The sequence below is a fragment of the Peromyscus californicus genome, unplaced genomic scaffold (genome assembly GCF_007827085.1).
Source record: "Peromyscus californicus insignis strain IS unplaced genomic scaffold, ASM782708v3 Scaffold_4__1_contigs__length_199733344, whole genome shotgun sequence".
In the NCBI taxonomy this organism is placed as follows: domain Eukaryota; kingdom Metazoa; phylum Chordata; class Mammalia; order Rodentia; family Cricetidae; genus Peromyscus; species Peromyscus californicus.
The window spans coordinates 109,662,690-109,680,057 of record NW_026294562.1 but is presented as its reverse complement, the minus strand read 5'-3'; the positions used below and the strand labels follow the sequence as shown (position 1 = coordinate 109,680,057).

At 40.6% G+C, this 17,368-nt stretch overlaps 1 long non-coding RNA gene and 1 pseudogene across 1 annotated transcript in view; one reads left to right on the top strand and one right to left on the bottom strand.

Moving 5' to 3' along the window:
• LOC128095243 (uncharacterized) overlaps nt 1-17,368 on the bottom strand; it is a 103,702-nt gene that overhangs the window by 53,113 nt on the left and 33,221 nt on the right. The gene's annotated exons all lie outside the window — the stretch shown is intronic.
• Nucleotides 1,904-15,563, top strand: LOC128095240 (endoplasmic reticulum-Golgi intermediate compartment protein 2-like; annotated as a pseudogene).

Sequence of the window (17,368 nt, the reverse complement as noted above, 5' to 3'; positions counted from 1 at the left end):
CAAGGCCAGAATTCAGCTGTGTAGCCTAAGTCCTGCTGGCATCAGTCCTCTGGTATCATGCCATTCTTCCTCCTATCTTGATCTTGTCCTCCTCAACTTCTGGCTCTTACAATCTTTCTGACCCTCTTCCCCAAAGGTCCTGGAGCCTTGGCAGTGGCATGATGTAGGTACTCCATTTGTGGTTGAGCATCCCATGGACACTTATTCTCTGCACTTTCAGTACTTGTTCCTGTGTTAACCACTATCCATTTCGCGAAGGAACCTCTCTGACCAGGCATGGGAGCTGTACTAAACCATGGGTATAGAGAGTCAAATTTAGAGAGCTGTTTCATACTACGTTAATTTAGCAGAATAACAGTAGGAGGTTAATTCCTGGGGACTGTGAGCTCCCAACTATGGGTTCTTGTTCAGGTTTATGGCACCAGGTATGTGTTTCCTTCTGTGGAATAGGCCTTATATCCAACAAGAAAGCAGTTGGTTGCCTTTATAACATTCATGCCACTGCTGCATCCTAGAGCATATCTTGAACATGTTGGTCATTTTTGTAGTTCACAGGGTTCACAACTGGGTAAGACTGTTGATGACTTTTCTTCTCTAGTAAGCATACCTGGCACCTTCCTGCACTGTGAAGACTAGCCAGAAAGAAAGAAGCTTCCCAGTCAATACCAACTTGGTTTTTCAATGTCCTGTGGCCAAACTGTGTGGTGTTTTCAGAAATACGGTCTTACTATCAAGTTCTGGTGTATAATCAAGATCATTGTCAATGCCCTGTATTGTTTAGGGTATGTGTGCCTGTCTTAGTTAAGGTCTCTATCACTATGTAAAACATCATGACCAAAAATAACTTGGGTAGGAAGGGGTTTATTTCAGCTTTTACTTCCAGGTAACAGTCCATCACTGAGGGAAGTCAAGACAGGAACTCACGCAGGGATGGAGGAATATGGAATATGCAGGAATATGGAGACAGGAACTGATGCAGAGTCCACAGGGGTGTGCTGTTTATTGATCTGCTCCTCATAACTTGTCCAGCATGCTTTCTCATACTGTGTAGAACCATCTGCCTATGGATGGTGCCACCCATAATGGGTGGGACCCTTCCACTTCAATCATTAATCAAGAAAATGCCCTACAGACTTGCCTACAGCCCAATCTTATGGAGGCATTTTCTCCATTAAGATTCCCTCTTCCCAGATATGTCTAAGTTTGTCATATTGACAAAAGTCAAGCAGTATAAGGTTTCTAGGACATCCCCGGCCAACAACCCAAGGGGAAGTATTGAACTTTTTGTTTGTAAGCCTGTGGCTTCTGGGAGGAACATTATCCACTCTGTATGGAAAGTCCAATTAAACACTCCTCCTCCCCTCTTACACACACACACACACACACACACACACACACACACACACACACACACACACTATAAAATAGGTTTCCATATGGCTTTTTCAGTTAACTTAAGTGTTAATTGTCTACTCACATCCTTCTTTGCCCCATGTTTCCATCCCTTTCCCCACCTAAACTTCACTCCCCAATGTTCTCTCTCCCCTTTGTATCATCTGTGTTCTACTATCCCTGCTCCCTTAAGGTCTTCCTTCCCTCTCTCTTCATGAATCATTCTTTACTAGATCACTGGTTTCCAGAGGTGCTCCAAATTAAACACACAAATCTAAAGATTCAACACAGAGATCCACATATGAGTGAGAACATGTGGAGTTTGCCTTTCTGGGTCTGTGTTACCTCACTGGGTATAGTATTTTCCAGCTCTATTTATTTACCTGAAAATTTCATTTTTCTTTATAGATGAATACAATCCTGTTATCTAGGTACCACATTTTCATTATCCATTCATAAGGTGATGGACATCTAGGCTGTTTCCATGCCCTAGATACTGTGGATAGAGCAGATATAAACATAGATGAACATGTTGTCTCTGTTATAGGAAATAGAGTCCTTTGGATATATGCCCAGGAGTGGTGTAGTGGGGTCATGTGGTAGATTTGTTTCTAGTTATTTTAGGAACTGCCACACTGATTACCATATTGGCTGTACCAGTTTGTACTTCCTCCAACTATACACAAGAGACCCAAAAGCTCCACCAGGAAATTCCTAGAGCTAGTAAATACTTTCTGCAAAGTGGCAGGATAAAAAAGTCAGTAGCCTTCCTCTACACTAAAGACAATCAGACAGGAAAAACACAAATAACAAACAAAACCAGAGAGACAATCCCATTCACAATAGCCTAAAAAAAATACCTAGAAATACTCAGTCAAGGAACTTATCAAGATTTATACAATGAAAAAATTTAAATGCCGAATAAAGAAATTAAAGAAGACCGCACAAGCTGTAGAGACCTCTCCTGCACATGATTGGTAGGATTGTCAAACTGGCCATCCTACCAAAAGCAATCTATAGATTCAATGTAATCTCCATCAAAATTTCAACATAATTCTTCCTGGAAATTGAAGAAACAATCTTAGAATTCATGTGGAAGCAGGAAAAGACCAGAATCTACAGGTTTTAAACTTAAAAAGGGTTCCTGTGTTTTAGATTTGATAGTAGCTTCACTGATAGAAGATGTGTGTATGTCAGTAATCATAGTGCAAGCCTACAGGCAAACAGCTCTGAAGTAGAGCAAAGCTTGACATGGGAGCAGAAAGAATGAACAAATGCGTCACACAGAAAGTGACATTGAATAGTCATACCAATGGACAGCCTTCGGTATGAACAGTCGAATTTTCTTTGGCTTCCTTTGAGAAAGACCTATTTACCTGCAGTCATTCTGTAACTATTCTATCAAAATTAGTCCTGCCCCTGTAACTCCGTCAGAGTGGAACATGGACAGTGGTAATTCGCTGAGTTGGTTTGTTTGTTGCCTGTGTTCTGTCACTCTACCCTAAGTCCTGCTAAGGCAATGACCACATGTATGTAGCTTGCTCATTGTTGCACTTTCACCACTAGCCCCACAGTGGCCACTCAAGAAACATGTGTCCAGTGAGTTCACATGACCACTGACTGTCATTTCTGTGTGAACATCCTATTAGCTCAAGGCAGTTGTTGTCCAAGATGTCCATGTGGTCCCAAAAGCACATGAAAACAATCCCAGGAAGCCACTTGGCTGCATTTTTAAACTTGCTGTTATTATTCTGAGCTTTTTGGTTTCAGCTGAGGATGTCCTTTCCCTTACTAAAGTGCTTACGTACAGTGCTCCAAACAATGAGTGGTCTGTAGCTTTTTCAGACCATGATAAGGAATCCCTGGGGGCCATTTTACAGTGAATCAGTAACAATAGAAACTAATGTGTAAGTATCTCCGTCAAATGTTGATTTAGAGTCTGTTAGGTATATGTCTAGGGGTGGTACAGATGGGTCATATGATAGTTCTGTTCTGGGTTTTTGAGGAAACTCCATACTGATTTCCATATTTATATTTCTGTTATTTCTTCTGCTTACTCATTTCTCTAAGATTTCCACAATGGTTGCACCAGTTTATAATGTCCCCAGCACTGTGTTGGGTTCCACGGTCCCACATATTTGCCAGCATTTGCCTTTTTGATGGTAGCCATTGTGACTGGGATGAGATGGATTTGGAAACTGGCTTTAGTTTCATTTTCCTACTGGCTATGATGTTGGAGACGTACTCAAACACTTACTCAAAAACACGCCTTTTGTGTTTCTTCTCTTGAGACCTGGCTCATTTGTTAATTGGATTTCGGAGTTTTGGTTTTGGTGTTTAATTTTTGCAGTTATTTATATATTCCAGATATCAACCAGTGCTTCGATACACAGTTGGCAAATATTTCTCCTCATTATGTAGGCTATCTTTTCATTGGTGATTTTTTTTTCTTTTGCTGCACAGGTTTTTAATTTAATGCAATCCAATTTGCCAGTTCTTGGAACTATTTCCCGTGGTGCTGGAGTCTGTTTCTGAAGTTCTTGCCTACTCTTGCATGTTGAAATGTTTCCCTCTGGTGATTTCAAAGTCTCAGGCTTTACATTAAGATCTTTTATTTATTTTGATTGACTTTTGTACAAAGTCAGCAATGAGGGTCTAGTTTTAGCTCTTAACATATAGGTGTCTAGTTTTCCCAGTAGCCATTGTTGAACAGGGTCTCCTTGCCCTAATGCATGTTTTTATAGTCTTTGTAAGACATCATTTGTAGCTGTGTGGGTTCATTTCTGGGGTCTTCTTTTATAGTTAATTCATCTATGTGCCAGTACCATGTAGTTTTTAGTGTGGCTGCAGTGTAATTTGCAATCAGGTATTGTGAAAATTTCAGCATTGCTCTTTGTGTTTGGGTTGGCTAGCCAGGGTGTTTTGTGCTACCATATGAATTTTAGGATTCCGTTTTTCGCTAGTTCTATGAAGAATGTAATGGGAATTTCGGTGAGAATTTCATTGGATCAGTATATCACTTTGTGTAACGTAGCGATTTCACAATATTCTGTCAGTTCATGAGCAGTGCGACATCTTTGCATCTTTTGGTGTTTTCTTCAGTTTCTGTTTGTTTTGTATTTAAATTTTTCTTTTGTGTGTGTGTGTGTGCACTCTCATTCTCGGAGATCAGATGACAGCTTTTGAGGAGCCTTCCACTGTGTGGGAAATTTAACAGATAATCGGACTCAGTGGCATGTGCCTTTCCTTCTGATCCATCTCAGGTTCTCATCTTCGGTTTCTTTCCTCAGCATTCTAAGCTTTTCATTGTTGAGTTCTCCCACCTCCTTGGTTAGGTTTATTCATGGATATTTTATTTCATACTTTTAGAAGGCATTGTAAAGGATTCCCCTTCCCTATTTTAGTTTCTTCTTGTCAAGTGTGCTCCTGGTACAGAAAAAGGCAGCTGATTTTTGCATGTTGATTTCATAGCCTCCTAGTTTGCTGAAAGTATTTGTCACACTGAAGACTTTTCTGGTTGAATCTTTAGGTATCTATCTATATATCTATCTATCTATCTATCTATCTATCTATCTATCTATCCCATCTGCAAGTAGAGATCATTTGATTTATTTTCTTTTCTTACTATGTCCATGTTATTTCTTTTCATGTCTTATTGCTCCGGTTAAGACTTAGCATTATATTGAACAGGGGCAGACAGAGTGGGGACTCTTGTTAAATTCCTGGTTTCAAAGCAAATGTTCCCCAATTTTCTCCATGTAATATAATGCTGGCCATAGGTTTGTCGTGTACAGCTTTTAACATGCTGTGGTATGTTCTCAAAGGCTTGACAGAGTTTGGGAGTGAATCCATTATGTCCTGGGCTTTTCTCTGTGGAAGACTTTTTATTATTGACTTTTCAGTTTCATTGCTTGTTATAGGTCTGTTAGGTTGTTTATGTTCCTGATTTCATTTTGGTAGGTCGTTTGTGGCTAACTTTACTCATTCCTTCCAGATTTTAGAGTTTTCTTTAAAAATAAATTTTTGACATATTCTCTTAATCATCTTCTGAATTTCAATGGAATGTCATCACATCACTTTTTAAAGTTTGAATATTATTAATTTGGGTATTTTGCTCTTTGTTTTGGTTTGTTTGTTCAGGGTTTGTCAGGTTTTATTCAAGTAGCTGTCAGAGTCCAGCTCCAGTGGGTCAGAGAAACTGGAGAGATGTGGAGTTGGTGACTGAACACACAAGGGCCTTATCTGAGGGAGAAAAACTTATTCCTTGTCTTTATTTTTCTCTTATCCTTCTTATACTACCTAAGGCAGAAATTTCTACGCAAGAAAAGATCACATCACAACCACAAGTTGTGTATTTTCCAAAAACAAATTAAAATCTTTACACAAGAAGGAATCACGTTATGATCACAAGTTACATATTTGTCTTAGAAGCCCACTTGTAGTTAAACCTTTTCCTTTGTATTATTTCTTCAACAATAACATCTTTACCCCAAAGCAGTGATTCTTCTATTATTGATTCACAAGGTTTTAAGCAAGCCAAGTATATTTCAGCCAGTTCCTTTATACGGGCAGGCAGCAGTTTGTGGTTACAGTGTAGCAAATTCTTATCTACTTTCTACTCCACAAAACCTTACTCAAGTGGTCTAGCTAACCATCTATTTTCTTTCCTTTACACACAGTAGGGTCATTTAATTTCCTTTTACAACTTCGTTTTTTTAGAGTGCACACTGAAACCTGTGATTAATTCTGTAAACTATACAACCAAGGTACTTAGACCTAACCTTGAGTGTAGGGACATAATTGCCGACCAAGGAACTTAGACCTAACCTTGAGTGTAGGGACATAATTGCCTTCCTTGGTCATCAGCCTGTTTTTCCACTGGCAGAATTCCTGGGTCTATGATGTGTGAAACTTCCTTGTTTTCATTTTTCAACCTCAGCAAGTCTCATATCTAGTAAAATGGAGGGCGTCTTCTAATTGCATTTCTTTTCTGTAGCTCTCACTGGAGCAGTTGGCAGAACAACCTAAACCATTAACCGTTTCCCTAATCATCTTCACTACCAGCCCTAAGCGCCTGTGTCTTTTAGGCTGACTCAGAAAGTTCAACTAAACCATTGATCCAACTTTGCATCATTGCTCTTGTAAAAATCATCTTTATTATGATCTGCAAGTAAATTGCCCAGCGAGGAGTGGGATTTTTCCGTGAAGCAATCACCCTATACTAGATATAGTGGGATTCTAACAATCACACCGTACCAAATACAGTTAGGAGCATGATAAGAGCAAGCTGGAGAAGGCCCAGCAGAAGCAAGGGGCATTCTGGAGATGATCCCCCACCCCACATACCCCTGGGGCTTTGCCTCTCCGGGCTACACTCATCCTAGCTGTGCTAACTGGTGAGCTGTACTCCCTCCATAAGCTCCATTGTGACTGCAGCTCCTCTGACACGGCCTCTCCAAGTAACCAACTTTTGTTTAATTAATTCTATACTTTCCCCCCCTCTATTGCATTGCTTTCAGACCTGATCTTTAATTTCTTGCTGCACATTAATTTTGCATTTGGCTTGTTCTTGTTCTCCTAAGACCTTGAGATACATCATCAGGTGAATTACTTGCTATATATCTGATTTTCAAGGACTTACAGCTGTAAAAGTTCTCCACAGAACTGTTAGGTGTATCCCAGACATTCTGAGAAGTTGTGCTTCCGATTTTCAGTTGATTCTAGGGATTTTTACTTTGCTCTCGATTTCCTTATTGGACCACTTTGAGAGTGTGTTGTTTCCAGGTATGATGACACATGCTTATAAAATCCCTGCACTTGAGAGACAGAGAGAGGAAGATCAGCAATTCAAGGCCATTCTCAGCTGCATAGCCAGTGGAAAACCAACCTCCATTATCTGAGATGCTACCTTTTAAAAGTGTTTTGTTCAGTCTTCAAGTACTTGTGTGCTGGTTTATCTGGCTGTTGGTTTCCAGTTTTGTCCCACTATTATCTGGTAGGATAGAAGAATTTATTTTAGTTCATTTTATATTGGTTGTTTTGTGTGTTTTTTTTTTTTTAAGATTTATTTATTTATTATATATACAATGTTCTGCTTGCATGTATTTCTTCAGGCCAGAAGAGGGAGCCAGATCTCATTACAGATGGTTGTGAGCCACCATGTGGGTGCTGGGAATTGAACTCAGGACCTCTGGAAGAACAACCAGTGTTCTTAACCTCTGAGCCATCTCTCCAGCCCTGTTTTGTGTTTTTGAGACAAGATTTCTCTGTGCAGCCGTGGCTGTTCTGGAATTTGCTTTGTAGACCAGGCTGGCCTCGAACTCAGAGATCTGCCTGCCTCTGCCTTCTGAGTGCTGGGATTAAAGGTGTGCATCATTAAGGCTTGTTCTGGAGCCTCTATTGTTGGCTGTTTTAAAGAAGTTTCCATGGGCTGCTGAGAATATACATTCTGTGTATGTTGGGTAAAATCTTCTATAGATATCCGTTATGTCCATTGATATATGGTGTTGTTTAACTCTGAAATCTCTGTTGAGTTTTAGTTTGAAGTCTTATATAGAGATGAAGAAGATTATTCAAGTCACTATTATTTATAAGGACCTGTCTATTATATACTCATTAGTGTTTGTTTTATGAAGTTAGAAACTTCAATATTTTGTGCATATGTATTTACAATTGTTAAATATATTCTTGGTGAGTTATTCCCTAAAGGTGTCATGACCCTTCTGTATCTCTTCTAGTTTTTGTTTGAAATTCACTTTATCAGGCATCAATAGCTATGCAGCTCCAACTCTGATTTGCTGTCAAATCAAATCATTGTTTTTGTTACTGCTGTCTGTTTCTGTCCTCTAAGTGGCGGGTAATGAGCGTAACTAAGTCCAAGAGAAGGAGACTGTTTCCTAAGAAGACCCACATGAGACAAGATGGAACAGACGAACAGGGATGGGGAAAAGAGAAAAACCCTGAAAGATAGCATCTTAACCTTTGCAAAAATCACGAGATGGAAATACAAAAAGCGTGAAGAAGGAAGCCAACAGGACATCCCCAAATGCCCACAGTTCCTGAATATTCAAAACACAAGTTAAATAGCTGAAATACCAGAGAAAGAATGTGAAAAGATGTTTTAGAATGGCCCACAACTTCACAGAGGACTTACCTTCTTGAACGCAATAAGGAAATTCCTGACCAACATTAGAAAGTCAGAATAAATGAGAGGGTCAGCAACATCAGTGAAAAATTAAAAAGCGGGTAGGAAAATTCTACAAGGAACTGGGATTCTGGAATGAAGGAATGAATAAGCAAGGGATTAGAAACAGAAACCATGGAGCGATGCAGGCTTCTATGAAACATGGAGGTTGGCTGGGGCCGTAGCACGAGCAAGCAAGACTATATGAAGGAAGAGGAAGGTTTTTCTGAAAATGAGGTGACTGAATCAGAAAAAATACTTTAAGTTTGGTGAAAGAGATTGATGCCTTTCCCAAGGTTCCCAACAGCTAAGTGGATACATCAGCCAGTGGGGGAAGAGTTTCTCTAATAGCATTTACCACTATGGCTTTATTAACAACAATGGAATTCTCAGTGTATCAAGATACATGAATGGAGGCTTTGTCCTTTTGGAAGGAGGGGATTGGGGGGTGGGTTGTGGGGAGGAGGCTGGGGGAAGTGGGGAGAAGGATGAAGGGGGATCTGTGGTTGGTATGTAGGATGAATGAAAAAGATTTTAAATAAAAAAAAAGACACTTGGATGAAGCACAGATATGAAGTAGACAAGGATTTTTATAGCAAGCTAAGAATCAACATAGACATTACTGCTGCCATGAAGGGTCAGTATATTGGAGCAGATGTACTGGATTTACAGAGACCATGTTTGCATCTGCAGATGGTCTAGCCTAGGAACCAGCAGTGTTTGACCTTTCACCACAGCAGAGAGTGGCAGAGGATGCTGCAGTTGATTCAGAGTAGGTTGCAAGAAGAGCATTCCCTTCAAGATATGACATTCAAAAGTGCCACCAGGGGAAGATGATTCATCACTGACTCCAGATGAGTGCAGAATCCACAGTCATCTATATGTCAATAAAGTAGCAGGGAATTTTCACATGACTGTGGGCAACTTACAGTTTTTCCTCACCGAGTAGACCATTTGTCTTTTAGAGAGCTTGTTCCAAGAATTATTAATCCTTTGGATACAACTGGAAAGATTGCTGTAGATCACAACAAGATGTTCCAATATTTCATCACAGTTGTGCCAACACAGCTACCCATATACAAGATTCCAACAGACACCCATCAGTTCTCTGTGACAGAAAGGGAACGGATCATTAACCACACGGCAGGCAGCCACGGAGTCTCTGGAATATTTACGAGACATGAGCTCACTTCTCTCATGGTGACAGTCACTGAGGAACACATGCCTTTCTGACAGGTTATTATTATTATTTTTTGTAAGACTCTGTGGTATTATTGGAGGAATTTTTTTCAACCATAGGCATGTTACATGGAATTGGAAAATTTATAGTGGAAATAATTTGCTGTCATTTCAGACTTGGATCCTACCAGCCTGTCCATTCTGTCCTCTTCGAAGATGGCCACACAGACAACCATTTACCTCTTTTAGAAAATAATACACATTAGTACCTTCTGAGTGGAGAAAAACTGTTTGCCTGAAACATAAAATGTTTTCTAATAATAAAATGTTGTGCAATATATTCAAAGAAAATAAAATATGAGAACTTGGAAACATACTTATTATAAAAAGGGGAAAAACCAGCCAAAGGGGGGAAAAACCAAACTGAAGTCGTCCTGTATATATCGTGTCTGTTACAAATGTCCTAGAAGAAATTACGCAGCTACCCGGAGAGTCAGCCCAGCCGGAGTCCCAGGTGAAGCCAGCACTCTGATGCTCTCCCAGCATCTATGGAGATCATATGGAGAACAGTGTGGAGAGCAGAACTTAGAGGATGGAGGTGAAACCGTATTTAAAGGAAAGGGATAAATGCAAATGTATATATCCTTTTGGTTTTTAAAAGATATTAGAATAAAATGTGTAAACATGTGGAAAACTAGTCTAGACTCTAAAAAATGTAGTCCGCTCATGTGGATAATAAATGAAAGAAGAGATTGGCCCTGTGTTACAGCCTGATTAATGTGAAGCCATATTGACAAGACCATGTGGTCCAGTACGGGGTTCTGAGGAAGATGACTGCTTTCCTTTGAACGCCAGTTGCTGGTTTTCCTGACTGTTGACGGTAGGTTCTTAGAAGACTAAGGTGAAGTTTCCCAAGGGCAGGTGTGTAAGTGTTATGATAGGTAACAGGTACCACTCACAGCTTGTACACGGGACACTGCAGGGAGTAGAAAGCACAGTTTCCAAAGATAAAAGTTACTAATTTGTAAAACATTGAGGGAAAAGTATAGTATTGTATGCAAAAAACAGGACAGCTGAGAGATGGGTGAGGCAGGGTCAGGTCTGACGCAGCATAGGCGCAGCTGTAAAACTGGACCAGGAACAAAGTGCTGTCCTAGGGGATCTGGGCAGAACTGATGAGGCTAAAATGAGGGAGCCCTATCAGGTGCTGTTAAAAACTGCTGACTCTGTGTGCCAGCCTGTTTTCCTCTTGTGATTTTAAAGGGCAGAAGCATCAGTTAATCCCTGGAGGGATCATTGAGGGAGACCCAGACATTGACAACGGTGGCTTAGAGTGTGGCCTGTCCCAAATTAGTGTATCAAGTGAACGTTTTTAAAGATTAAAAAAAAAAATCACTTTCTTGAAAGAGGGTAGGCAATCAGGGAGGGAGGAGAGAGCACCAACATGCTCAGCAGTAAAGTGTATGGAAACTGGCATTTTGTAGAAAGTAAAAAATTTTGGCTAAAATACTCCATATTAGGAGTTAAGAAGTTAACTGACTAATAATGTAATGATGTTTTAAGTTTTTAAAAGTGAATCCAGGAAATTTCAAATAATGAGTGAGTCTTCTCTGAGATTTTTGGTTTCTTGTGTCTTTTGTTTATTTGTTTTGTTTTTCCCTTTAGGTTTTATTGTTGGACTAGAAACACATCATCTCTAACAGAAGAATTTTGTTAGTGAGAACTGGAATGTTGGCCACTTGAGACTGAATATTGCTTTTCCATGTCTACTTGCTAGAAAATTCAGTCATGTTTCACAGAAGAAAATACTGATTTAGAATTACTAAATTCTTTTTTAGTAATAACAGTATTACAATATCTTTAAAATATTTAGAAGTATTTCCATGTTTTCTAAGTATCACGTTAAAATTTTATGGAGATGTATCTCTTCCATTAAAATTGACTCTATGGGAATTTGTTTAAAAAAAAAAAAGTAGAAGAAATAGAAACCAAAATGGAATGCATCACCAATAGACCAGGTCAAACATAAGAAAGGGAATCAGGCATACAAGTCACGGTTGAGAGGAAATATTACATTTATACAGCAATAAAGAAACAAGTAACCAAACATCTAAGTTGCCAGGGAAACACAAGTTAAAACCGCATTGAGATCCCATCTCATCCCAATAGGGATGCTACCATCAACAAAACCAACAACAACAGCAACTGTTCACAAGGATTAGGGTGGGGCTACACAATTCTGGGAGGGATGAGAATTAGTATAGCTACTATGGAAAATACATCACTTCCCCTAAAGTAACTAAATAAGGAGCTACTATATGATCTAGCCATACTATTCCTGGGAACACACCCAAAGAAATATAAGCTGGCATGCTACAGAGATTCCTGTACATCCTGTTTATTGCAGGAGTGTGCAGAACAGCCAAGTTATGCAATCAGCCTAATTGGCTATCAAAGATAAATGGATGAAGAAAATGTGCTATATATCCAGAATGGATATTTTATTTCACTAAGCTCCATGTACACAAAGAAGTATATTTATTCCCCGTATGTAAAAAAGTACATGTAAAAAATTTTGTCATTTGCTGAAAGTAGATGGAACTGGAAATTGCCACGTTAACTGAAATAAGCCAGATGGAGAAAGACAAATATTACATGTCCCCCCCCATATGTGAAGTCTAGATATAGATAATACATACAAAGAGAGTGGGATTATTTAGGAAAAGAAACAGGAGTTATTTAGGAAAAGGAACAGGACTAGCAGGAGGAGATGGTGGAAAGGTGTGAGTATAGTCAAGATGTGTGAAATCCACCTGTCTTGGTTTAGTATCATCTCTGTGATAAAGACCATGACCAAAGGAAACTTGCCATGGAAAGGGTTTATTTGGCTTACTATTCCATTAAGGGAGCTGAGGCAGGAGCCTGGAGGCAGGAGCCTGGAGGCAGGAGCCTGGAGGCAGGAGCCTGGAGGCAGGAGCTGAATCAGAAGCCTTGGAGGAACTATGGTTACTGGCTTGCTCAGCCTGTTTTCTTACACCATCCAGGATCAACTGCCCAGGGATGGTACTGTCCACAGTGTATTGGGCCCTCCCACATCAATCATCAATCAAGAAAATGCCCAACAGACTTGCCTACAGGCAATCTGATGGAGCATTTTCTCAATCAAATTTTCTCTTCCCAGGTAACTCTAGGTTGTGTCAACTTCTCTCTCTCTCTCTCTCTCTCTCCAGGATATCATTATTTTATACAATGTATGTATGCTAATAACCAGGATACCATCACTTTATATTATATATGTATGCTAATAAAAACTTCATAAAATATTGTGGAAATTTTATGATTCATAAAATTAAAGCAAACCAAATTCAATAGTCTTTCTCGCTTTACAGCTTATACAATGGTGCCCTCTGATGGTATAAAAGTCACTGCCATTTATGTATTTGCTAACAGCTGCACTTACTTCAGAGTTTCAGAGGTTCAAAGCATCTTGAAGCCATGGAAATTCATTGATTGTCTGAGTTATTTAGCAAACTGAGACGCCAGAATCTTTTTCTGATGAAACTGTTAACTGTTGTGTGACCAAACACACTATTTTGCTTGTTGCAATGTTTTAGGTGCCCTGAGGGTAGGAAACTGTTTTATTAGCAGAGAAGAGAACAATTTGCCTTCATATAATTTTGTCAGTTTAGAGTGAGACTCCTCTTCCAGGCCCCAGTCTTTGGTTATAGGGAAGTTCCGTGCACTTCAATAACTTGAGAGTTATTGGAGAGTCTTCAAATCCATTTTTTCTACCTAGCAGACAATGTGCTACTACTATTGAATTCACAATCACATCTCCTATTTTCTCAGTCACTAGTTACTAAGTTATAGTATACTTATGAATGTATGAGAAATTTAATATTAACGGGGATCACATACTTAGAAATATGGAGGAAGCAGTCATTTTAAACTATTCACCTTATGCTTATTAATACAATGTCTGTCTTTGATGGACACTATCATAGCTCTCTTCATCTTGCCTTTCAAGTTATTTATTTAAGATATAGGAGGATGGAGTGTCACCTTTCCTCAACGATGGACCCTTCTATATTGCTTACATTCTTCCTGCCTCATTTTGTCAATTTCTCTTTCAACAAGCGTGTCTGTGAGTCTCCTCAAGATTAGCACTGAAGGGAGAGATGACTATTCTGTATCCTGATTAGTCAGGGCAAAAGGATGTGTGGAAAATAAGGCATGGTTGCAGACAGATGATTTCAGTTGGAGGGTACCAGGAATGTCCCCCTTCTTTGTCAAAATGGAGACAGTGTGGGGTATGCAGCTTATTGGAGAGCTTCTGCTCATCATGACTGAGGCCCCGGGTTCAGTTCTCAAAACTCAAATACAACCAAGCAAGCAAGCAGTGGATATGAGATCTCTGGGGTTGTTGGTGAAGAGAAGGGAAAGGCATGGAGTAATTTTCCTTTTGGACAGTTTTGTTAATTCCCAGATGCTCACCACATGATCATCTGGGGTATTGTTTTCCCTGTAAATATTTGGTCCCTAAAGCTCCCACATCCATTTTGTACAGGAGAACAACGGTAAAGCATTGAAGCAAGTTCTTAAGAGGCTTAAAGTATAAATAAATGAGAAGTTATGTGACTTTGCTCCCTGGTCCTGTTCTAGCATTGGGGACACCAAAACGCCAACTCTGACTGGAGATGGCCAGGTGATTGATAGCATGAGGCAGGTGCTCTGTATTCTTTCCTATCCTGGCTGCTCCCAAATTGTCACCTAACTGTGCTTAATAGATTTAGTATTATTTCTGGATGTATGCTTTATTCTCGAGCAGTTAAAAATCCAAACATATCTTTGCCACGGTAGATTTTATTTAGAGGATGACCTCGTTCCCTCTTGCCCTCCCTGCTCTCAAATCCTTGCCATATTTCCACACGGTGAAGCAGGCAGCATCTTCTGAATTTTTCTTTTTTACTGTAGAAAGAACTGCTGAGTGTGACCTGAAATGTGCTTCCCCTTCCAGGTCATGCCTGCGAGGCTTTCACGGCATATAACCTACTTTTGTTATGTCCCTAAGGCAAGTTGTAGAAATGATTCGAAGTTCCATCTCTGTTGACCCTGGCCGAGGCTTTTGAGCCCTTTGAACTCAGCTTGCTTAGAGCAGTGCTGGTCAGATTGCTTCTGTGGTCTTTTCATGCTGTGATTTCTCAAGTCTCCACTGCAGGCCTTGGAAAGTGACATGTGGATCTCAGTCTGGACAGCAGAGGGTGCACTGTCCCGGGGTGTGTGTGTGTGTGTGTGTGTGTGTGTGTGTGTGTGTGTGTGTGTGTGTGTGTGATCACTTGGTACTGAAAACTCAGTTCTGTAGCTGCAGTTGATGTTCCTGATGATGGGAAGGGGCCAGGAGGATGCTGGGAATTCAAAAGACATTTCATACCCTGTCTCCAGCTCTCCAATACCCAGGTGCTTTAGAAAGTAGGAACTTTGGATACTGTAAGAATAAGTTCCATAATTCTCTGAAGAGCTTCATGCTGTCTTGAGTACTGGCTCTTAGAGTTGGTGCGACACAGGGTGGAGAGAGGGCACATTTACTAGGCACTTACATAAAAGGAACTTGGTACTTTCAGTGCACGTTCTCTGCCCTCCGGCAATTCTTTGAATGATGTACTGTCACCCTCATTTTATATAGGAAGGTTTTGGGCTTAGGGGTTAAGTGACATGCCTGCCTCTCTGAGATTTCTGTAGGCTTCTGAAAGATCGTTTTAAAAATATTTTATTTAAATAATTTTTTCATTTATTTTACATACCGACTGAAGTCTCCCACTCCTTCTCCTCCCAGTCCGGATCCCCCCCCTTCTGCTTCCCATTCCCCCCTCCCCTTCCACTCCTCTTCCAGTCTCCGTTCAGAAAGGGGCAGGCCTCCCATGGGCTTGAACAAAGCATGGCACATCAAGTTGAGGCAGGATTGAGCTCCTCCCTTTGTGTCAAGGCTGGGCAAGGTAATCCAGCATGAGGAACAGGTTCCCAAAAGCCATCTAAGTGCCAGGGACAGGTCCTGACCTTACTGCTGGGAGCCTTACAAAGAGACCAAGCTACACAACTGTCACACACATGCAGAGGGCCTAGGTTGGTCGCATGGAGGCCTAACTTTTGGTCCAGAGTCCACGAGCTCCTGTGAGCTCAGGTCAGCTGTCTCAGTGGGTCTCCCCTTCATGACTTCCCCTGGCTCATATAATCCCTCTTCCCTTCCTTTAGCAAGACTCCCAGAGCTCAACCAGTGCTTCTCAAAGATTATTTTGCCATAGTGATTTTTCACTTCTCCCACTGACTTTCAGACCTAGCCATCTTAAGAGATATTCCACTTACCCTTTAAAAACAGCTCACAAAAGAATTCTGTTTCAACACCCAGTTAAAGGCTTCATTCTTGAAAGCATGGATGAGTATATGCCATGAGAGAGCCAGCAGAGACTTAAGCTCATGTCTGTTAATTCTCCCAACTTGCTTGCCTTCTACCAAGGCACGTTCTTTCCTCTTTCCCCTCAAAGTCTCAACAGTTGAAGCTGATGGTGAGGAGCTGGAGTGCCTGGAGTGCCTGGGTGAGGCCTAAGAGGGGAATTAGGCTGTCTCTGTTCCCTAAGTTCCTGAGGCCTTTGAGATTCTAGATTTTCTTCTGGCAAGAACTTTCCTCACTTTTTTTTTTCATAGCATATAAACACCATTGATTCCAAATTTGAAGTCTTTAGACTGAGACTCTTTGTGAGCTGTTTTTAAAAGGTAGGAGGAAGCCGGGCGGTGGTGGCGCACGCCTTTAATCCCAGCACTCGGGAGGCAGAGGCAGGAGGATCTCTGTGAGTTCGAGGCCAGCCTGGTCTACAAAGTGAGTTCCAGGAAAGGCGCAAAACTACAGAGAAACCCTGTCTCGGAAAAAAAAAAAAGGTAGGAGGAATAGTCATATGATGGCTAATTCTGAATGCCGGTGGGAGAGGTTAAAAATCTCTATGATTTGAGAATCCTATAGAAGTCTCAGAGAGTCCTGAGTTTCCTTTCTTTACCCCTGACACAATCTGTCTATGCACCCTCACTGAAATAGATTGGGGTTATTGGTGAACCTCAAATGGCACAATTGCTTTGCTTCTAATAGCTGTTTGGATGGTAACTCAAATTATTTAACACTAGACACTCATTTAGCCCAAGATGCTCACGTCTGAGATCAAGTTCAAGAGAAGCAATAGCACACCCAACTCTCATGTCAGTGTTGATTCTAGCTCGGTGACTTTTAAAACTTTAGCTGCACCAGAATCACCCGAAGAGCACGGATTCCTGGGCTGTGCCCCCAGAATTTTCAGATTCAGGAGGTCTGGGATTCAGCTGGAGACAAAACATTTCTCTCAAGTTCCTAGGTAGTGCGGATGGTGCTTGCCGGGCCCTCAAGAGGAGAAGCCCTGCGCTGAGTGGGAGCAGGTGGAGTCACTTGCGTGTCTCTCTTGTTCTCTTTTGTTTCTTAATTTAATGTTTTATTTTGTTATATTTGTTTAAAAACTTTAAATTAGCTTAAAGAAAAAAAAAAGCTCAGCACTTGGCCTAGACAGTTCCTTGTTGGATGAGTGGTTGAGTAGACTG